Genomic DNA, 18461 nt, shown 5'->3' with positions numbered 1-18461 from the left:
ACTCTGTGTCGGACACTGTTCTAAGCGCTTTACATGGGCGAACTAAGTTAATTCTCTTAACAATCCTAAGAGGCAGTACTGCTATTCCTGTCTTACAGATAAGGTAAGCAAAACAGAGAGAAGTTGAGTAAATCCCCAAGGTTTTATAGCCCATTAGTGGTTGTCATAGGTCATATGGTTGGGCCCAACTATTTTCTTTTCTCTCCACTAAATGAATACTGCCCCCTGACCATTGTCATATGCTGTACCTCCGCTGGGAGGAGTGTATGTCCCCACCTGGTTGACTTCAGACTTGTCCATGTGACCTGCTTCGGCCAATAGAATGTGAGCAAAAGCACCGAGTGCCCTGTCTATGCAGGAGTTTTAGAGTCATCTCATGGCTCTGCCATTGCTCTTTTCCTTCCGCACAAGGCTGGGCTGAGACGGGGGTTCCACCATTACCCTGGGTTCCAGAATGAGAAAGACGTGGAGCAAAGCCAAAGCCAGCTCCCAGTTTTCGTCTATGTCAGTGAGGATATAAAAGTTCACTGTTGTAAGCCACTGGGATTTGGGGGTCATTTGTCACTGCTGCACCACTTTGTGGAAACTGACCACTCCAGTGATGACACTGGGATTTGCATCCCAGCATTCTGACACCAGACCAACATTCCCCTACCCCTGATGTGGGAGCTTCAAGTTTCATACTCTGCTGCCTACTGCCCTTTGCCACCTAAATGGCTATAGGCACGTCAAACTCAAAATATCTGAAGGGGAAACCTCCATTCCCCAGCTTAGGCTAGCTCCTCCGCTTGCATTCTGAATCATCTATTTTAGTTGGCGACACCACAAGCTACCCATTCACTCATGCTAGAAACCTCATTCACTCATACTAGAAACCTGGGACACATCCTTGATATTACCTAGCTGCTTTGCAGAACCAATCAGTTACCTGGTCCTGTTCATTTCACTTAACTCGTAGGTATCTCTCACACCCATGCATGCTTTGTCTTCCAACCACCATTGCCTTTGCTCAGGCTGTCAACATCTCACAGTTGAATTAGAACCTCTAATAGCTCTCAAAGTCCATCCCCTACAGCAATCACACACACACAAATTCAACCTTGTCACCCCTGATTTAAAACCTATCAATGGCTTCCTATCACCTACAAAATGAAGTTCAAAACCCTTTATATGCCTCCAGGTTCCCCATGCTCTGGCCCCTGCCTAACTCTACAACCTCGTTACACCACCCCCTGCCACGAAACCCAGCAATACCAAGCCACTGGTCCTTCCATATACAGATACCGTGTGATTTCTTACCTACATTCCCTTGCTCATTCTCTTCTGTCTGGAAAGATCTCCCAGACCTGGGCCCGCCCCCCAAGGACTTAGGCATTCTATTGGCACTTAAAGGGACAACTTGAAAGGCACACAGAGGAAGTTTTAATGGGCCAGTATGGCCCAATTTTCAACAGGAGGCCGATGCCTGACATCAGGCAGCAACATTATCCACTTTCTAAAGTCAACAGAAGAAAATCTCTTTCAATATGAGAATTTTAATTTCTCCAATAATAGTTAATAAATCCATGGAGGAGAGTCTGATAATGAAATTAAAGGTGCAGCACACATCAGTCAAGTTTTCTGGTTTCTTTTGAAGACTCCCTGACTCTTCCCACTCTTCAGTGTTGGCGTTTGATGGAACAGTGCTAGGTGAACAGTAGCTGGGACCAACTGCTCCTCAAGCTGGTAAAAATCTGCTTTTTCTTGGGTGCAAAGCTGTACGAGGGAAGCAAGCCCACCCACTGGCGACTCCCTGATGGGAACCAGTGACTGTGACCAGAGATGGTGGCTTGGTAGGAATCCAAACAGCCAAGAATTCTCCGACAGTAACTTTTCAGTAATGGGTTTCTCCATCCTTCAGAGAACATCGAGGACAAGCAAGGATGTGGCTGCCCTTTGGAGAGAGGGAGAGAGAGGAAAGTAAGAGGAAGTACACAGAGAATCCATTTCCAAATGAAAGGGCCTGGAAGGACTCAGGGCTTCAGAAGTCTACCCCCCTGCCTGGGCCAAACCCTGTGATGGATGCATTTCTAACAGCTCTTCTATTCAAAGAGGAGAACCAGTGTCAGGCAGCAATCCACTCTTTCCTGTCTGGACCCCCAAAGTGCCACAGCTCCACTAACCAGGAAAACCCATGGTGGATGGCTTTCTTTCCTTCCATTGAGTAGAAATGTTTTCTACTGAGAGCTATATCTTCTTCAGCCAAGTAGAAGGGCCTGTGCCAGGTAATCCCAACATAACAATTGCAAGTGGTGTCCTCTCTTAGCCACCATAGCTTTAGGCTCTCACCATGTTCCTTCTCTCACTGGTTGTGACTTCTCAGTCCCATTTGCTACAAACCATGAATAAACCTTCAAAAAGTATCTCATATCCATGCCCTTCTCTGATGCCACCATCAACCCTGGCCAGTACTATCCTTTGATCCTTGTCTTCTCACCTTATGTGTGTTCCTTTATGGCTGTTACCACAATTTATAGTTCTTTTATTTGTTGTTTGCTTATTCATTTGTGGTCTGTGCTCCAAGCTGGAGGGAAGAAAATGAATTATGGTTCTCTGACCGTTTTATTCCCAGCTACTAGCATGATGCCTGGAATATAATAAATGTTCAATAGATAGTTATTGCATGGGTGGACAAATGGATGGATGGATAAAGGGATGGATGGACAGATGGATGGATGGATGGACAGATGGTTAGATGGATGGATGATGGATGGATGGATAGATGGATGGCCAGATGGATGGGGGAATTGTTAAATTAGTGGTGTCAATTGGCTTCTCAGCTCACAGTTGCCCATTGCGGGCCACACAGACCACATAGGGGAATCTCTGGCCAAGATACTGGTTAAACTGGCTGGCTTGATGCAGTCCAGGCCTTTACTGCCTACCAAGTTTGGCAGTCCATGCCCTTGCCAAAAAGGAAGGAATTGGATACCCACCCTGTTTCTGTGGCTCAGGGAAACTGTCTCTGATTCTAGCCACAGGACCAAACCAAGATTCTCTGTCACTCCCCAACTCACAGCCCTGAGCCCTGAGGTCTAAAAGAGCCACTTCCTTTGACCTGCAGTGGACAAAAAATTAGTGTCTAGGGTCGACCACTGACGACAGCAAGACTCAGGGGTATACCTGATAAAAACTTTGTGAGATGCTCATTCAAGCCTCTGAGGGTGATGCTTAATAGCTTGAAGGTGACATCAGGGTCAGTACTAATATGCGACTGAACAGAAAGAGACATGACCTAACTCGTCTCTCACCATGGGCCTGGCTGCGAGAGCTTCTCTTTCCTTATTAATTTCCTAATTGGAGCTGTTGGCTCAGGACTCCACCCTGTCCCCAGGGCTAGGGCCCACGGCTGGGCTGAACTCCAGCGTTACTGGGAAGGACACAGGCTTAGCCAGGTCTGAGAGCCCCTGTGAAGAGCGTCTACTATCCAGCCTGTGCTCATCTTGGCCGGAGCCCGATGCCTGGTTTTCTCTCCGATCCAGCAGATTTACCATACTTTGAGAAAATCCAGTAGGGCAATTTTAAATCTCTAAAGAATTCTTGATGGTACCAAAGAAAAAATGGCTGCAGCCTTTCCCAGCACCTGTAAAGGATGGTTTTATTTGTGTTTTTTAAAAGGATTTAAAACCAGTTTTCCAGGAACACAAATCCTTTCTAAGGCACCCAGCACACCTGACTAGGCAGCTTCAGGTCTGTGTCTGCAGGCCGCCTGTCTGGTGGGACCAGGCTCTCTTCGGGTTGTTTTCTTCTAATATGCTCTGCATTGCAGGAGGAGAAATCCCTTACTCCTTATAACCTTCCTTCCCCCAGCTCCACCTCCCCTCCCACACACACACACACACACACACACACACACACACACACACACACACACACCATGTTCTAGACAGAGTTTTCTTCTCCTTCTACAGGGAGGCTGCAGTGCAGCAACAACAAAAGCACAGAGCAAGAAGGAGGCCTGGGTTTTAGGATCTGCTGTCCTACTCATGTGCTGTGTGACTTTAAGCAAGCCACTTACGCTCTCTGGGCCAATTTCCAGGTGTGGAAAAAAAAAGCAATCTTATACCTTATACTCTGCTTTGAGTATAAAAGATACGCAGACACCCTGGGCAGAATGTTTTCAAAGCACCAAGCTGTCCAGATAAGAAGCACTGCTGTGGGGCAGTAGGGGATAGTGATCAAGGTCAAGGGTTTTCAGGATGCTGGGGCTAGATCTGCTTCTGATACGTTAGCCCAGAACAGAACCCCTGCCCACTGCCACACTATGGCCTCACACCACCCCCCCCAAGAGAACCCCCTATGATAGCGATTCAGTTATGAAAGCTTCCTTACCCCTATACCGCCCCCAACACATACCCAGCCTTGAACTGGTCTCCGGAAGGAGCCCCTCTGGCCCATATTTCACAGACACCCCAGACGGAGCCCGCTGTCAGGAGCGCTGTCTGATTTCGGGAGGCATCTCTCAGATCTTGACCCAGTGACCTGGCACCTGGGGTGGAGCAGCCTCTTCAGAGGTGTCCCTGGAGGGAATTAGAAAGTGGATGCCCAGGCCCCTGCTGAACGATGTTCTCTCAGCCCCATAAGTCCTCTCTTGCCAGCCCACTCTCCCTTCATTCTGTCTTCCTTGGCACTGCCCCCCAGGACCCCACTTTCCCTCCCCAGAATGTCCAACCCATGGAAACTCTAGAGCAGGAAAAACCAGACACAACTGCCTCTTCCCAGCAGCCGGCCTGGCCTTCTCCCCTCCATAAAGGAGACCAAGGACTAAGGGCTTTTCTTGTGGGAGAGGGTGGGAGGGCTCCTGTCCCCTTAAAATGCCTTTTCATCCTCAATCACCACCTCTTCAGTGGTTTCTCACCCATCTCATCCCTGGAAGGCCTGAGGAGAAGCTACTCCAGAGCCCTGGGGCACCTGGGAGGACTGGCGGGAGGGTGGGAGTGCTGCGGATGCTGAGGCCTGCGAGGCTGGGGGACCCTTCAGCCAGGACCAGGTTCTTTCTGCTCAAGAATCTGTGGCCCTTCTGTGGGCTGCAGCTCAGGATGCGGCTCCTTTGTCCCCCAGGTCCCCTCTGAGCGTGCCCCCCGTCGGATCTCTGTGGAGCAGATGCCAGGGGTGTGGAGGCGGACACAATGGCCCTCTTTGTGGGGGGATCTGAGCCGGCAGGCAGGGGAGGAAACCAGACAGCGCTCCTGACAGCAGGCTCCGTCTGGGGTGTCTGTGAAATATGGGCCAGAGGGGCTCCTTCCCGAGACCAGTTCAAGGCTGCCGAACACCCCCAAGCCCGCTTTTGGCCGAGGCCACTGCCTGTTTGGAGAGAAATGATATACGACACCCAGCTTCCTTCCCTCCTCCCCTGAGGGGCTTAAGGGAGCTCACGGTCTCTCCTGGGAGGTGTGGATGGACATGCATGTGTGTACACACACGTGCACGTGTGTGTATATGTGTGTATATGTGTGTGCAGGTGCATAAGTGTGCAGTGTGTGTATGTTTTCTCTGTGTGTGCGTGTATGTGTCTGCTCATTCCACGTCCAGAGGAGAGAGTTCAAAATGCTGGGCCTCCACAAAAAAACAGCCAAAAAAGTGCTGGCCAAGATGGCCCCCTTTAGCCTGCCTGCTTTTGCCCAGACCAGGAGGAGGGCCCTTAGGACCCAGAGCCAAAGCAAGCTTAAAGAGAGTCGTGCTGTGAGGAGAAGGACAGGCAGCTTGCTGAGCCCCTGCCCTCTGATTTCATCCTCCAAGTAACCACCTCAGTATAAGAACTGTTTTCAAGATGAGCACAGCGCCCGCCTCACAGAGGCTCCGGGAAGGCTCCTAAGCCAGCCACAGCCTGCAGGGCCTCCAGTGGCCCCTGAACCATTTGTCTTCAGGGGAGGAAATGGGAGGATGTCCCCACCCACCCACCTCCTCCATGGCCAGCCAGACCTCCACATCTGGGCTGCAGCTGGCTGCTGAGCTGCCCTTACAGGCTAGCTCTCTGCAAATGACAAGAAGACAGAGAGCTGTTGGCAGAGGGCTCTGAAAATCACCACAACTCCTCAGCCAGCTGGGGCTTCCCTGGTGGCACGGTGGTTAAGAAGCCGCCTGCCAATGCAGGGGACACGGGTTCAAAGCCCTGCTCTGGGAAGCTCCCACATGCCACGGAGCAACCAAGCCCGTGCACCACAACTACTGAAGCCCACACGTTCTAGGACCCACGTGCCACAACTGCTAAGCCCGTGTACTGCATCTACTAAAGCTCGTGCGCCTAGAGCCCGTGCTCTGCAACAAGAGAAGCCGCCACTCGCTGCAACTAGAGAAAGCCTGCGCGCAGCAATGAAAACCCAACGCAGCCATAGATAAATAAATAAGTTCATTACAAAAAAAAAAAAGAGCAGCCTCAGTTTCCCCATCCTGTAAACTGGGGCAAAGGGCAACCCTGCCCTCTGAAAGGTCTGCTAGGAGAATTAAAGAATATAAGGTGTGTAAATATTCAGTAAATTCCAACGGTCTGTCCAAATGATGGTGACTAATTTATACCCAACAAATATCTGCCAGCTGTAGGCTACAGGTGTCCCTGAGATGGGGGCTATGAGAGAATAAAAAAGATGGTATATTTTACATCAGAGCCAATGAAGTCTCTTCACTGTTGCTGCCTGTTGAGGTGGGTGGGGGATCTTATGCCCATTATGCAGATGAGCAAACCGAAGTTCTGATTGTTGGAGGAACTGGTCCAAGGTCACAGATCTACTCTGTGTTGGAAAAGATGGCACCTGGCCTTGTGTCATTTGGGCTGTTGTGTGGGACTCATTCTAGAGCCTTCTCTGGTAAGCCAACCTGGTCAGTGAAGCTGGCCATGACCTGAGATGGGGAATGCAACCGGCGTGAAATCATATGCAGGGAGCCCAGGGCCCAAGTTCATTACTGTCATGTCCCAGTCGGTTTCTGAGACTTGAGAACTTCCCTTCCCCGTCTGCCAAGGAGTTAAGTCTTCAAAGCAAGATCCCACGTTTGCCTACTCTGCCATTCTGCCCCCTCTGTCCTCAGGTTGCCTGGAGCCTCACCCAGGAAGAACCCAGATGGCTAGGTGACACAGAAAGGTGATGTAGTGAAGAGAATCTGACCTTTAGAGTCAAACCCACCTGGTCTGAATCCTGGCTCCGCCTCTTCCTGGTGTGGGAGCTTGGCCAAGCCATGGTTTCTAAGCCTCAGTTTCCCCATCTGAGATGAGACTTATCCATGACTCTGAGCTGCTGAGAAAATTAAATGAGCTAATATGTGTGAAAGGGCCAGCTTAGTCAGTGCTTAGGGGGAATGGATTGCCTTTCTCTTTCCCCAGGGAAAAAGTGACAAAAGAAAGACAAGATGGAGTGAGTCCAGGGTAGGAGGAAGGTGAGACCTCATGGGCTCTGCCAACCAAGGGGAAAGGGCTAGAGAAAGGAAAAGGAGTGATGCTTCAGTGAGATGGGCCTAGAAAAGATGGCAGAGAAGACTTCTGGCTGGGGCTGTGAGTCACCGGGAGAAACAGAGACTATGTGTTTCCTCCCTATTGGAGGAATCCTATGAACAAACACCACCATAGGGCAGAGTTGACAAGACCTTGGAGACCAGTTCATCCAGTTCCTTTGATCCACAGGGAAACTGAGGCCCAGAGAGAAGGGACTGGTTCAGGGTCATACAAGGCATTCATGACAGACTCCTGACTCCCTCCAGTGCTCGGCTAGCCTCCCAGGAGGCCTTGAGGGGGGCGGGTCTGGGGAGATAACGTGCTCCTATGAGTCGACAGTCAAGAGGGACAGGAGGAAGACCTGGGCCAGAGACAAGAGCCAAAGGCTGGGCTCCTGCCTTTCTGAGGCCTGATGTCCTCTTGACAGGTCAGATCTGCCCACGGAAGCTGGCTGGCCAGCTCTGGAGGTCCCTATCTGTCTAGACTGCTTGCTGGCCCATCCCACCGAGAAACTCGACTCAAGGCAGGCTGGGGCAGGCGGAATGGCCTTGGAGGTCCCCGACAGCTCCGGAAGTCTGCACACAGAGTCTCTGGAAGACTGAGAGGTGTTGTCTCTGCAGAAAAGCCGTCGGACATTTCTGTGTGGCGGTGACACAAACCATTCCTTCCTCCATAATCACCCTCGCTGCAGTGCTGGCTCAGGGCAGACAGCCTGCCGTGCATGGGCTTTATTTTCAAATCCCTCTTGCTTTTTAAAAAATCCCTGTGAATGCCTGAACGCCCAGGCAGAGGAAAACACTCAAATCTGTCCTTGAGTGTGCTGGTGGTGATGTGATGGCTCAGACGGGACCCTCCGAGCTCTGCGGCAGGAACAAACCCCCTGCTGATGTAATTTAAAAGAATAACCTCCCAATTTTCTCATCTCCCTTGGCTGGATACACCTTATCAAATGACAAGAGAAGCCAATGTTTGGTTAAATGGTTCAGAGGTTAATACTCAACAGATGGAAGATTTTTTTTTTTTCCTTTCTTTTCCCCCCTTCCAGGAGATCTGTTCTTCTCCTCTTGCTGGATATATGAGGCTGGGGGGACCCAGGGACATTTCTCCCATCATACCCTTCGAGGGAGCCCATCTCCCACCAGCCGCCGCTGGTCCTCAGGGTGTCTCAGGCTGTGTCCACAGCCTCCACAGGGTCTCACCCCAGGACAGGGCCAGCCCAGGCTGGCTGAACTCTGGAAGCAGAACTGTCTACGCTGCAAGGTAGCTAGGTGGGACACAGGGCAGGAAACAAAGTTCCCCACCACCAGGGGAATGCTGTTCTCCTGGTTTAAAATAAATAAATAAATTTTAAAAATTCAGGGGGTTGGAAGCAGGTGGGAGAGAACATTTACCTCCTGCACCTGGTTCTGTTCCAGGCCTGCTGGGGGACTGTCAGCAAACCTCAGGCCAGCTCTGAACCCCAGCATCCTTTCTACGGAATGGGGGGAAAAAAACCTTCTTTTCTTCCTGGCTTCACTGAAGTGGAGAATGAAAGAAGCCCGTGTCTGGGGCCTCGTTCTCGCAGAAGCTGACCCTGGAGCGAGGCTTCGAGGGCAAATGGTTTATTTGGGAGCGAGGCCAGGAAGTACCAGTGGAAGAGGGGCTGAGGCAGGGAAGAGAAAGGGGTCCCTGAAGAGTGTGTCACAGCATGTTGCCTACTGTGGGCAATTGGGGCCCAGTCACATGGGCGCACCAAGAGACTTGTATGGATCTCAGTGTCCAAGGCATTACCACTGGCCACTTGTGACAACTGGGCACTGAAACATGGCTAGTCTGAATCGAGAGGTGTTGTGTGAAATACGCACCAATTCAAAGACTAAGGACAGAAAAAAGATGCCTAATATCTCATTAATAATTTGTTTTGTTGTTTACACATTGAAATGATAATATTTTAGATGTATTGGGTTCCATAAAATCTTATTAAAATTAATTTCGCCAGTTTAGGGTTTTTTTTTTCACGTGGCTACTATAAAACTTAGAATTACAGATACACATGGCTCTACTTCCTTGGTCAGAGCTGGTACAGAAGAAGCCTCAGAGTTATCCCCCATGGACTCCAATTCAGAGCTCTGATTCTAAAACTAGTAATAAATCTAATAAGAAGAATGTTAAAATGTACAAATTGATAACTAGAGTTAACACTGCTATATGGTATTTGGTTTTGTTTTTGTTTTGTTTTGTTTTTGCGTTACGTGGACCTCTCACTGTTGTGGCCTCTCCTGTTGCGGAGCACAGGCTCTGGACGCTCAGGCTCAGTGGCCATGGCTCACGGGCCCAGCCGCTCTGCGGCATGTGGCATCTTCCCGGACTGGGGCACGAACCGGTGTCCCCTGCATCAGCGGGCAGACTCTCAACCACTGCGCCACCAGGGAAGCCCTGCTGTATGGTATTTTTGAACATTGCTGAGAGAACAGATCCTAAAAGTTCTCATCACAGATAAAGGAGGCAGGAATGTACAGTGGAGAAAGGACAGTCTCTTCAATAAGTGGTGTTGGGAAAACTGGACAGGGACATGTAAAAGTATGAGATTCGATCACTCCCTAACACCATACACAAAAATAAGCTCAAAATGGATTAAAGACCTAAATGTAAGGCCAGACACTATCAAACTCTTAGAGGACAACATAGGCAGAACACTCTATGACATAAATCACAGCAAGATCCTTTTTGACCCACCTCCTAGAGAAATGGAAATAAAGACAAAAATAAACACATGGGACCTAATGAAACTTAAAAGCTTTTGCACAGCAAAGGAAACCATAAACAAGACCAAAAGACAACCCTCAGAATGGGAGAAAATATTTGCAAATGAAGCAACTGACAAAGGATTAATCTCCAAAATTTATAAGCAGCTCATGCAGCTCAATAACAAAAAAACAAACAACCCAATCCAAAAATGGGCAGAAGACCTAAATAGACATTTCTCCACAGAAGATATACAGACTGCCAACAAACACATGAAAGGATGCTCAACATCTTTACTAATTAGAGAAATGCAAATCAAAACTACAATGAGATATCATCTCACACCAGTCAGAATGGCCATCATCAAAAAATCTAGAAACAATAAATGCTGGAGAGGGTGTGGAAAAAAGGGAACACTCTTGCACTGCTGGTGGGAATGTGAATTGGTACAGCCACTATGGAGAACGGTATGGAGGTTCCTTAAAAAACTACAAATAGAACTACCATATGACCCTGCAATCCCACTACTGGGCATATACCCTGAGAAAACCATAATTCAAAAAGAGACATGTACCAAAATGTTCATAGCAGCCCTATTTACAATAGCCCGGAGATGGAAACAACCTAAGTGTCCATCATTGGATGAATGGGTAAAGAAGATGTGGCACATACATACAATGGAATATTACTCAGCCATAAAAAGAAATGAAATTGAACTATTTGTAATGAGGTGGATGGACCTAGAGTCTGTCATACAGAGTGAAGTAAGTCAGAAAGAGAAAGACAAATACTGTATGCTGACACATATATATGGAATTTAAGAAAAAAAAAGGTCATGAAGAACATAGGGGTAAGACAGGAATAAAGACACAGACCTACTAGAGAATGGACTTGAGGATATGGGGAGGGGGAAGGGTAAGCTGTGACAAAGTGAAAGAGCGGCATGGACATATATACACTACCAAACGTAAGGTAGATAGCTAGTGGGAAGCAGCCGCATAGCACAGGGAGATCAGCTCGGTGCTTTGTGACCGCCTGGAGGGGTGGGATAGGGAGGGTGGGAGGGAGACGCAAAAGGGAGGGGATATGGGAACATATGTATACATATAACTGATTAAATTTGTGATAAAGCAAAAAAAAAAAAAAAAAAAAAAAAAAAGTTCTCATCACAAGGAAAAAAACATTTTTTCTTTTTCTTTTTTTTTTTCTTGTATCTATACAAGATGATGGATGTTAACTAAATTTATTGTGGTAATCATTTCACAATATACCTAAGTCAAGTCATTGTGCTGTACACCTTATTTTTTATTATTTTATCAATATTTTTATTGAAACATAGTTGATTTACAATGTTGTGTTAATTTCTGCTGTACACCTTAATACATACAATGCTGTATGTCAATTGTATCTCAATAAAACTGAAAGGAAGAAAAAGAATGTTAGCATTCATCGAATGTTCCCTCTGAGCTAAGTGCTATGCATCTTTTCATTGAATTCTCACAATAACACCACGAAGGAGACTATTATCCTTATTTGACAGATGAGTACACCAAGGTGCAGGGTGATTAGACATGGAAATTCAGGAAACAAGAGACAGAGGTAGGGGTCGAAGCCAGGTCTGTGAGCCCCCAGCTCTGGACAGCTGCTCCCCTGGCTCTCAGAATGACCGGGGCCATGGAGACTCTTCCCCTCTATCAAACACGGTACATTTAAGAGCCCAGGATTCTGAAAGCATCACATCCGTGCTCTTCCACCCCAGTGATTTTCCATGGAGGCACGGCCAGCCCCAGAGACATGGTGAAAGAGAAGAGACCGATGTTAATAAAAAGCCGTCTGAAGGCAACAAAAATGCTCAAAGAAATGCAAAGTCCTTCCCTCCAACCAGCTTCTCTTAGCTGAGGCTGGTGGGTGGTTCCTGGGGTAGACGGCAGCTGAAGTACCCATCTCAGGGCTAATTTTTACTCCCGCCATATTTCAGAAATAAGGTAAAGCCCAATGGAAGTGTGAGGTGCCGCAGATCGATCCCCGGGCTGGGAGTCAGGAGATCTGCTCCAGCTAGCCAACCGTAGCTCTGTGACCTTGGGCCAGTAACCGCACCTTTCTAGTTCTTTCTTACTTCAACGCTAAAGTCAGGTCCCCTCTGCCTAGCTCTAGGAGTCTGGAAGGATGACCCCTACACAGTCCTTACCCACTCCCTCCCCCTCCTCCTGGGGGATAGCACACCCAGTCCAGAGTTGCCAAGGACTCAGGGTGGAAGGTCTGTCCCCAAGCCCCTTTCCCCAGCGCCACATTCCCCACAGTGCACCCTCGTAGCCCATCCACAGATCAGGATATGGAGGCAGAAAGTCCTTAGATATCACCCTGAAGAGAGGAAGAAATAGAGACACAAACACGGCCAGGGCCACGCACAGCGCCTTAGCCAGGAAGAGACCCACCCAACCTTCAATGGGCTCTCAATTCAGCTCTAGAAACCGTCCCCCCCCAACCACTGAACATTAATTAATCAGTGATCAAGGGTCGGTCACCATCCTGCTTGAAACCCAAAAGTCATCAAGACACCCCCCCCAATTCCTTTTCAGCCAAATCAGTACACTTCTATGAAACGCCTACTAGGTGTCAGACTTTGGCTTCTGAAGATGAACGCAGCCCAGATCCTGCCCTCAGAGGTTTCCCATCTACTGGGGGAAGAGACACAGGGCAGATACCTATAATACAAGTGACAGCAGATGCAGGGGAACAGCTGTGGTTTTGGACACAAAACACCTGGCTTCCAGTCCCAGAGCCACCATCTACCTTTGCAAGAGGCATAACTCTCAGACCACAAACTTCAGTATGGGGAAAGAAAAGCTGTATTTTCTATAATTCAACTCAGTATCTATTTTCAGGCCTGACCCTGACAGGCTGCAGAAAACTTTAACCTCAGTGTTTCTGTTTTCTCCCCCATGTGCCCAGGGTTTGTGCCACAGAGCCAGCCTCTTACCCAGGGGACAGGGGGGCACGTGGACTTCAAATGCTCTGTCCTCCCACGTGCCTGCAGGGATGCACATCCTCTCGGTGCCCGACGTGCCCATGGCAGGCTGGAGCCCCGGAATCTCTCATCTGTGTGTCCACGTGTTTGCTGGTCTACCTACAACAGCCAGCCTTCCGCCAGGGGCTCAGCCTCTGCAGCTGCCAGCCTGTCAGGAAGTTGTTTAAAAACCAAACAAACAAACAGGTATTAGAGACACTTGCTGGTATTTTTTAATTTAATTTTTAAAATTTATTTTTTAATTGAAGTATAGTTGATTTACAATGTGGTGTTACTTGCTGGTTTTCAATGGCATTGTGATTTGCGAGGGGGAGACATTTTTATTCTTGGAAATGTACCCTCAAGTATTTTGGAATGAATTGTTATGGTGTTTATAATTCTTTGAAATGGCTCGAATAGTTTGGCCGTTTCCTATAAAGTTAAACATACACTCACCTTATGATGGATCCAGAAACTGCACCCTGGTTTCTATTCTAGGTTTCTACCCTAGAAAAAGGAAGTCTTTCATTCATATGTAAACTTTTACACGATATTTCTAACTGCTCTATTCATGATTGACAAACACTGGAAGCAACCCAAATATCCTTCAGGAGGTGTATGAATAAACAAAGTGTGGTACGTCCACATGAGGGAGGACTATTCAGCAATAAAAAGGAAACAGCTATTGACACACTCAAACACTTCGATAAGCTCAAAGGTATTATGCTGAGTGCAAGGAGCCAGTTTCAAAAGGTGTTTCCATTTTCACGACATTCTCCCAAAGGCAAAACTGTAGGGATGGATCAGTGGTTGCCAGAGATTATCAATGTGGGGAGGGGATGTCCATACAGGGGTGATGCCAGGGGGTGTTTGGTTTGGGGTTTTTTTTTAATATTTATATTTATTTGGCTGCATCGGGTCTTACTTGCAGCATGCGGGATCTTTTTTTTTTTGCGGTACGCGGGCCTCACTGTTGTGGCCTCTCCCGCCGCGGAGCACAGGCTCCGGACGCACAGGCTCAGTGGCCATGGCTCACGGGCCCAGCCGCTCCGCAGCATGTGGGATCCTCCCAGACCAGAGCACGAACCCGTGTCCCCTGCATCGGCAGGCGGACTCTCAACCACTGCGCCACCAGGAAAGCCCATCATGCAGGATCTTTTGTTGCCCGCGGGCTCTCTAGTTGTGGTGCGGGCTCTAGAGCACACAGACTTAGTTGCCCATGGCATGTAGGATCTTAGTTCCACGACCAGGGATCAAACCCGCGTCCCCTGCTCTGGAAGGCAGATTCTTAACCACTGGACCAGCAGGGAAGTCCCGCCGGGGGGTTTTGAGGTAATGGAACTGTTGTGCATCCTGATTGTGGTGTGTTACACGAATCAATACATGTGTTAAAACTCATAGAACTGTACACCCAAAGAGCCAACTTTAATGTATGATTTTTAGAAACCTATCTACCTATCTAGAAAGAGAGGGAGAAAGTGAATGTGACAAAATGCTGACTCCTGTCAGGTCCACGTGGTGGGATACTAGTTGTGTTGTACTAGTCTTTCTGTTTCTCTGTACATTTGTTATTTTTCTTAATACAGAGGAAGAAGAGATGGAAGATTCTCTCTAAAGAGCCTGCCTGGGTCTGTCCCTCTGAAGCACTGGTTCCCTCTCCCCCGGGAGCGCAGGGGAGGCAGCCACTCTGCTCGAGGCCTGAGTAGGTATGATGTTTCACCCACAGCTCCTCGGCCCCCAAGAATTGACAAAGTGCTTTCCAGGTCAGCCCCCAGCCAGGCTGCTCAGTGTTTGATCAGAATCTTCTTCTATGGCCGATGCCTGCCTGGTACAGGCTTCAGGAGAATGAGTATGTCTGGCCCCTTACTCTTTTTTTCTATTTATTTTTTAAAATGTTATTGAAGTATAGTTGATTTACAATGTTGGGTTAATTTCTGCTGTACAGGAAAGTGATTCAGTTATACATATATATTTGCTCTTTTTCATATTCTTTTCCATCTTGGTTTATCACAGGATATTGACTATAGTTCCCTGTGTTATACAGCAGGACCTTATTATTTATTCATCCTATATATAATAGTTTGCCTCTGCTAATCCCAAACTCCCAATCCTTCCCTCTCCCAACCCCTCCCCTATGGCAGCCACAAGTCTGTTCTCTATATCTGTGAGTCTGTTTTTGTTTCATAGATACGTCGATTTGTGTCATATTTTAGATTCCACATATGAGTGATATCATATGGTATTGGTCTTTCTCTTTCTGAGTTACTTCACTTAGTTCCTTTTTACATGCTCATTCCAGAGACCAGATAGATAATTTCAGGACCGCTTCTCGGGGGTGGTGCTCCCTCAGGAGCCCCCTCCTCCAGGTTCCTGTTTCACTGCACACATAGGTGCCCATGGCATTTCTCACACCTCAAGGTCACTGCCTCTGGAACAGGAAGGAAACATCCTTGTTCCATGAGAGGGGTTGCCATCTGAGTGTGCACTGATAGGGACTGGGCTTCCCAGTGTGCTCTGGGGCCCACCTGCCTCAGAATCATCAGATGCTGATGAAAAGGCAGCTTCCTTGTCCCTGCCCTGGACCCATCTGGAATAAGGCCCAGGAGTCAGCATTGGAACCAAAGTCCCCTCACAGAAATCTAAGAACCACTGGCCCAGGAGAGCAGTTCAGTTCAGTTCCTCTACAGCAGTTCAGTTCCTCTACAGATGCTCTTCTAATGGGTGCATTAGGCTGGGGAAAAAAGCTTCCCCCTCCCTGCTCCCTAACCCCTACCCAAGTCCTAGCCCACATTAGAGGTCAGAAAACTTTTCTGTCAAGGGCCATATAGTAAATACTGTAGGCTTGAGGGCCACAGAGTCGCTGGTGCGACTACTCAACTCTGCCCTCCTAGCACAGAAAGCAGCCCTGGACAATTACATAAACAAATGAGTGTGGCTGTGTGCCAATAAAACTTTACAAACATTGAAATTTGAATTCCATGTAATTTTCACATGTCACGAAATCTTCTTTTTTGATTTTTTCAAAACCACTTTAGGGGCTTCCCTGGTGGTGCAGTGGTTAAGAATCTGCCTGCCAATGCAGGGGACACAGGTTCGATCCCTAGTCTGGGAAGATCTCACATGCCGCGGAGCAACTAAGCCCGTGCGCCACAACTACTGAAGCCTGCACGCCTAGACCCCGTGCTCCGCAACTAGAGAAAGCCTGCGCGCAGCAACGAAAACCCAACGCAGCCAAAAAAACAAAAAACAAAAAAACCCAAAAAACACCTTAGGGACATTCCTGGTGGTCCAGTGGTAAAGAATCTGCCTCCCAATGCAGGGGACGGGGGTTTGATCCCTGGTCAGGGAACTAAGATCCCACATGCCGCGGGGCAACTAAGCCCACACGCCCCAACTACTGAGATTGCATGCCCCAGCTAGAGCCCGCGCGCCACGACTACAGAGCCCGTGAGCCACAACTACAGAGCCCACGCGTCCTGGAGCCTGCACACCACAACTAGAGAAGAGAAAACCCACACGCCACAACTAGAGAGAAGCCCACGCACCACAACGAAGAGCCCACATGCCTCAGCAAAGATCCCACATGCCACAACGAAGACCTGACGCAGCCAGAAATAAATAAATAAATAAATAATGTCTTTAAAAAGGTAAGTAAATAAAAGAAAATAAAAACTACTTTAAAATGTAAAAAGTATTCTTAATAGAGATAGAAGGTAAATTAGTGATTGCTTAGGACAAGGATGATGGGGGAGTCGGGAACGGGGACTGTGGAAGGGTATGGGGTTTCTTATCGGAGTGATGAAAATATTCTAAATTGACCGTGGTGATGGTTGCACGTATCTGTGACTATACTAAACACCACTGACATACACACTTTAAATGGGTGAATTACATGGTATGTGAATGCTCTCCCAATAAAGCTATTAAAAAAAAAATATATATATATATATATAGGGCTTCCCTGGTGGCACAGTGGTTGAGGGTCCACCTGCTGATGCAGGGGACACAGGTTTGTGCCCTGGTCCGGGAGGATCCCACATGCCGCGGAGCGGCTGGGCCCGTGAGCCATGGCCGCTGAGCCTGCACGTCCAGAGCCTGTGCTCTGCAATGGGAGAGGCCACAGCAGTGAGAGGCCCACGTACTGCCAAAAAAAAAAAAAAAAAAATATATATATATATATATATATATATATGCATATATATATATTCTTAGCTCCTAGACTGTACACTAACAGACAGCAGGCTGGACTTGGCTCCTGATGTAACTTGCTGATACATACAAAAGATTTAGCCTAACAAGATTTAAATGCTCTACATAATAAGGAAACACTGTGGGATGGGGACCTGAGGGCAGGTGGAGAGGAGATGGGAGGAAAGGTCTGGAGAAGACAACTTGAAGACAGAGCAATGCCTACAGGGAGGCAGGGAATGGCTGATGGATGTCTAGCCCAAGGGTCACAACCTACGGTCCATGGGCCAAATCCACCTGCCACATGTCTTTGTAAGGCCCGTGAGCTAAAAACTGTTTTTTACAGATGATCATGTCCGTTTGATGATGGGAAACACTAACTTTGAACCAACTAAGCAAAATGTTATATCCCCCCCCCAAATAATTCCATTCTTCTCCTTCGTAGACCTGTGTTACAAAGAAATGTACTCAATTATTACTATACATTGAATTTCATTAATAAAAAATGTATGGAAGTTTGCTTTCTCTGTTGTTATATAAGCATACTATACATAATATGCTTGATTTTGCTTGTTGGTCCATAAGCCTAAAATGTTTATTATTTGGTCCTTAACAGAAAAAGTTTGCTGACACCTGGTCTAGCAATAGATGATTTTCAATTTCAAGTGGTTTCCTGTCTGGAAACCCCATATTATCTTAAACCTGGAGTGAGAATCTATAAGACACACACCAGCCTATGTTAGGGGAGCTCTGATGACCAGCAGCAAGTTGAACGAGGCCCCAGAGAAAACTGGGCGGGTTCACAGAGGTGGAGCCAGGTGAGAGCTGAGAGAGAAGATGCACAGAGAACTGAATGATCCAGGAGCCCAAGGGAGAATATTCTCCCTGAATATTCTAGAGGAAGTTGGTTCTGGAGAGAGGAAGGGAAAGGGCTAGGTCCTTCTGTTACCTAAATGGGAACAGACAGTTGATTACTTCCCCACCAGGAGGTCAGTCCCCCAAAAGTGGAAACTGTGTCTTATTCATCTTTGTTTTCACCCTATGCCCAGACTGGCATTTAATAAACATTTGATGAATGAA

This window comes from Hyperoodon ampullatus, assembly GCF_949752795.1.
Source record: "Hyperoodon ampullatus genome assembly, chromosome: 19".
In the NCBI taxonomy this organism is placed as follows: domain Eukaryota; kingdom Metazoa; phylum Chordata; class Mammalia; order Artiodactyla; family Ziphiidae; genus Hyperoodon; species Hyperoodon ampullatus.
The sequence above is the reverse complement of the archived record's forward strand: the minus strand, read 5'-3'. Positions refer to the sequence as shown.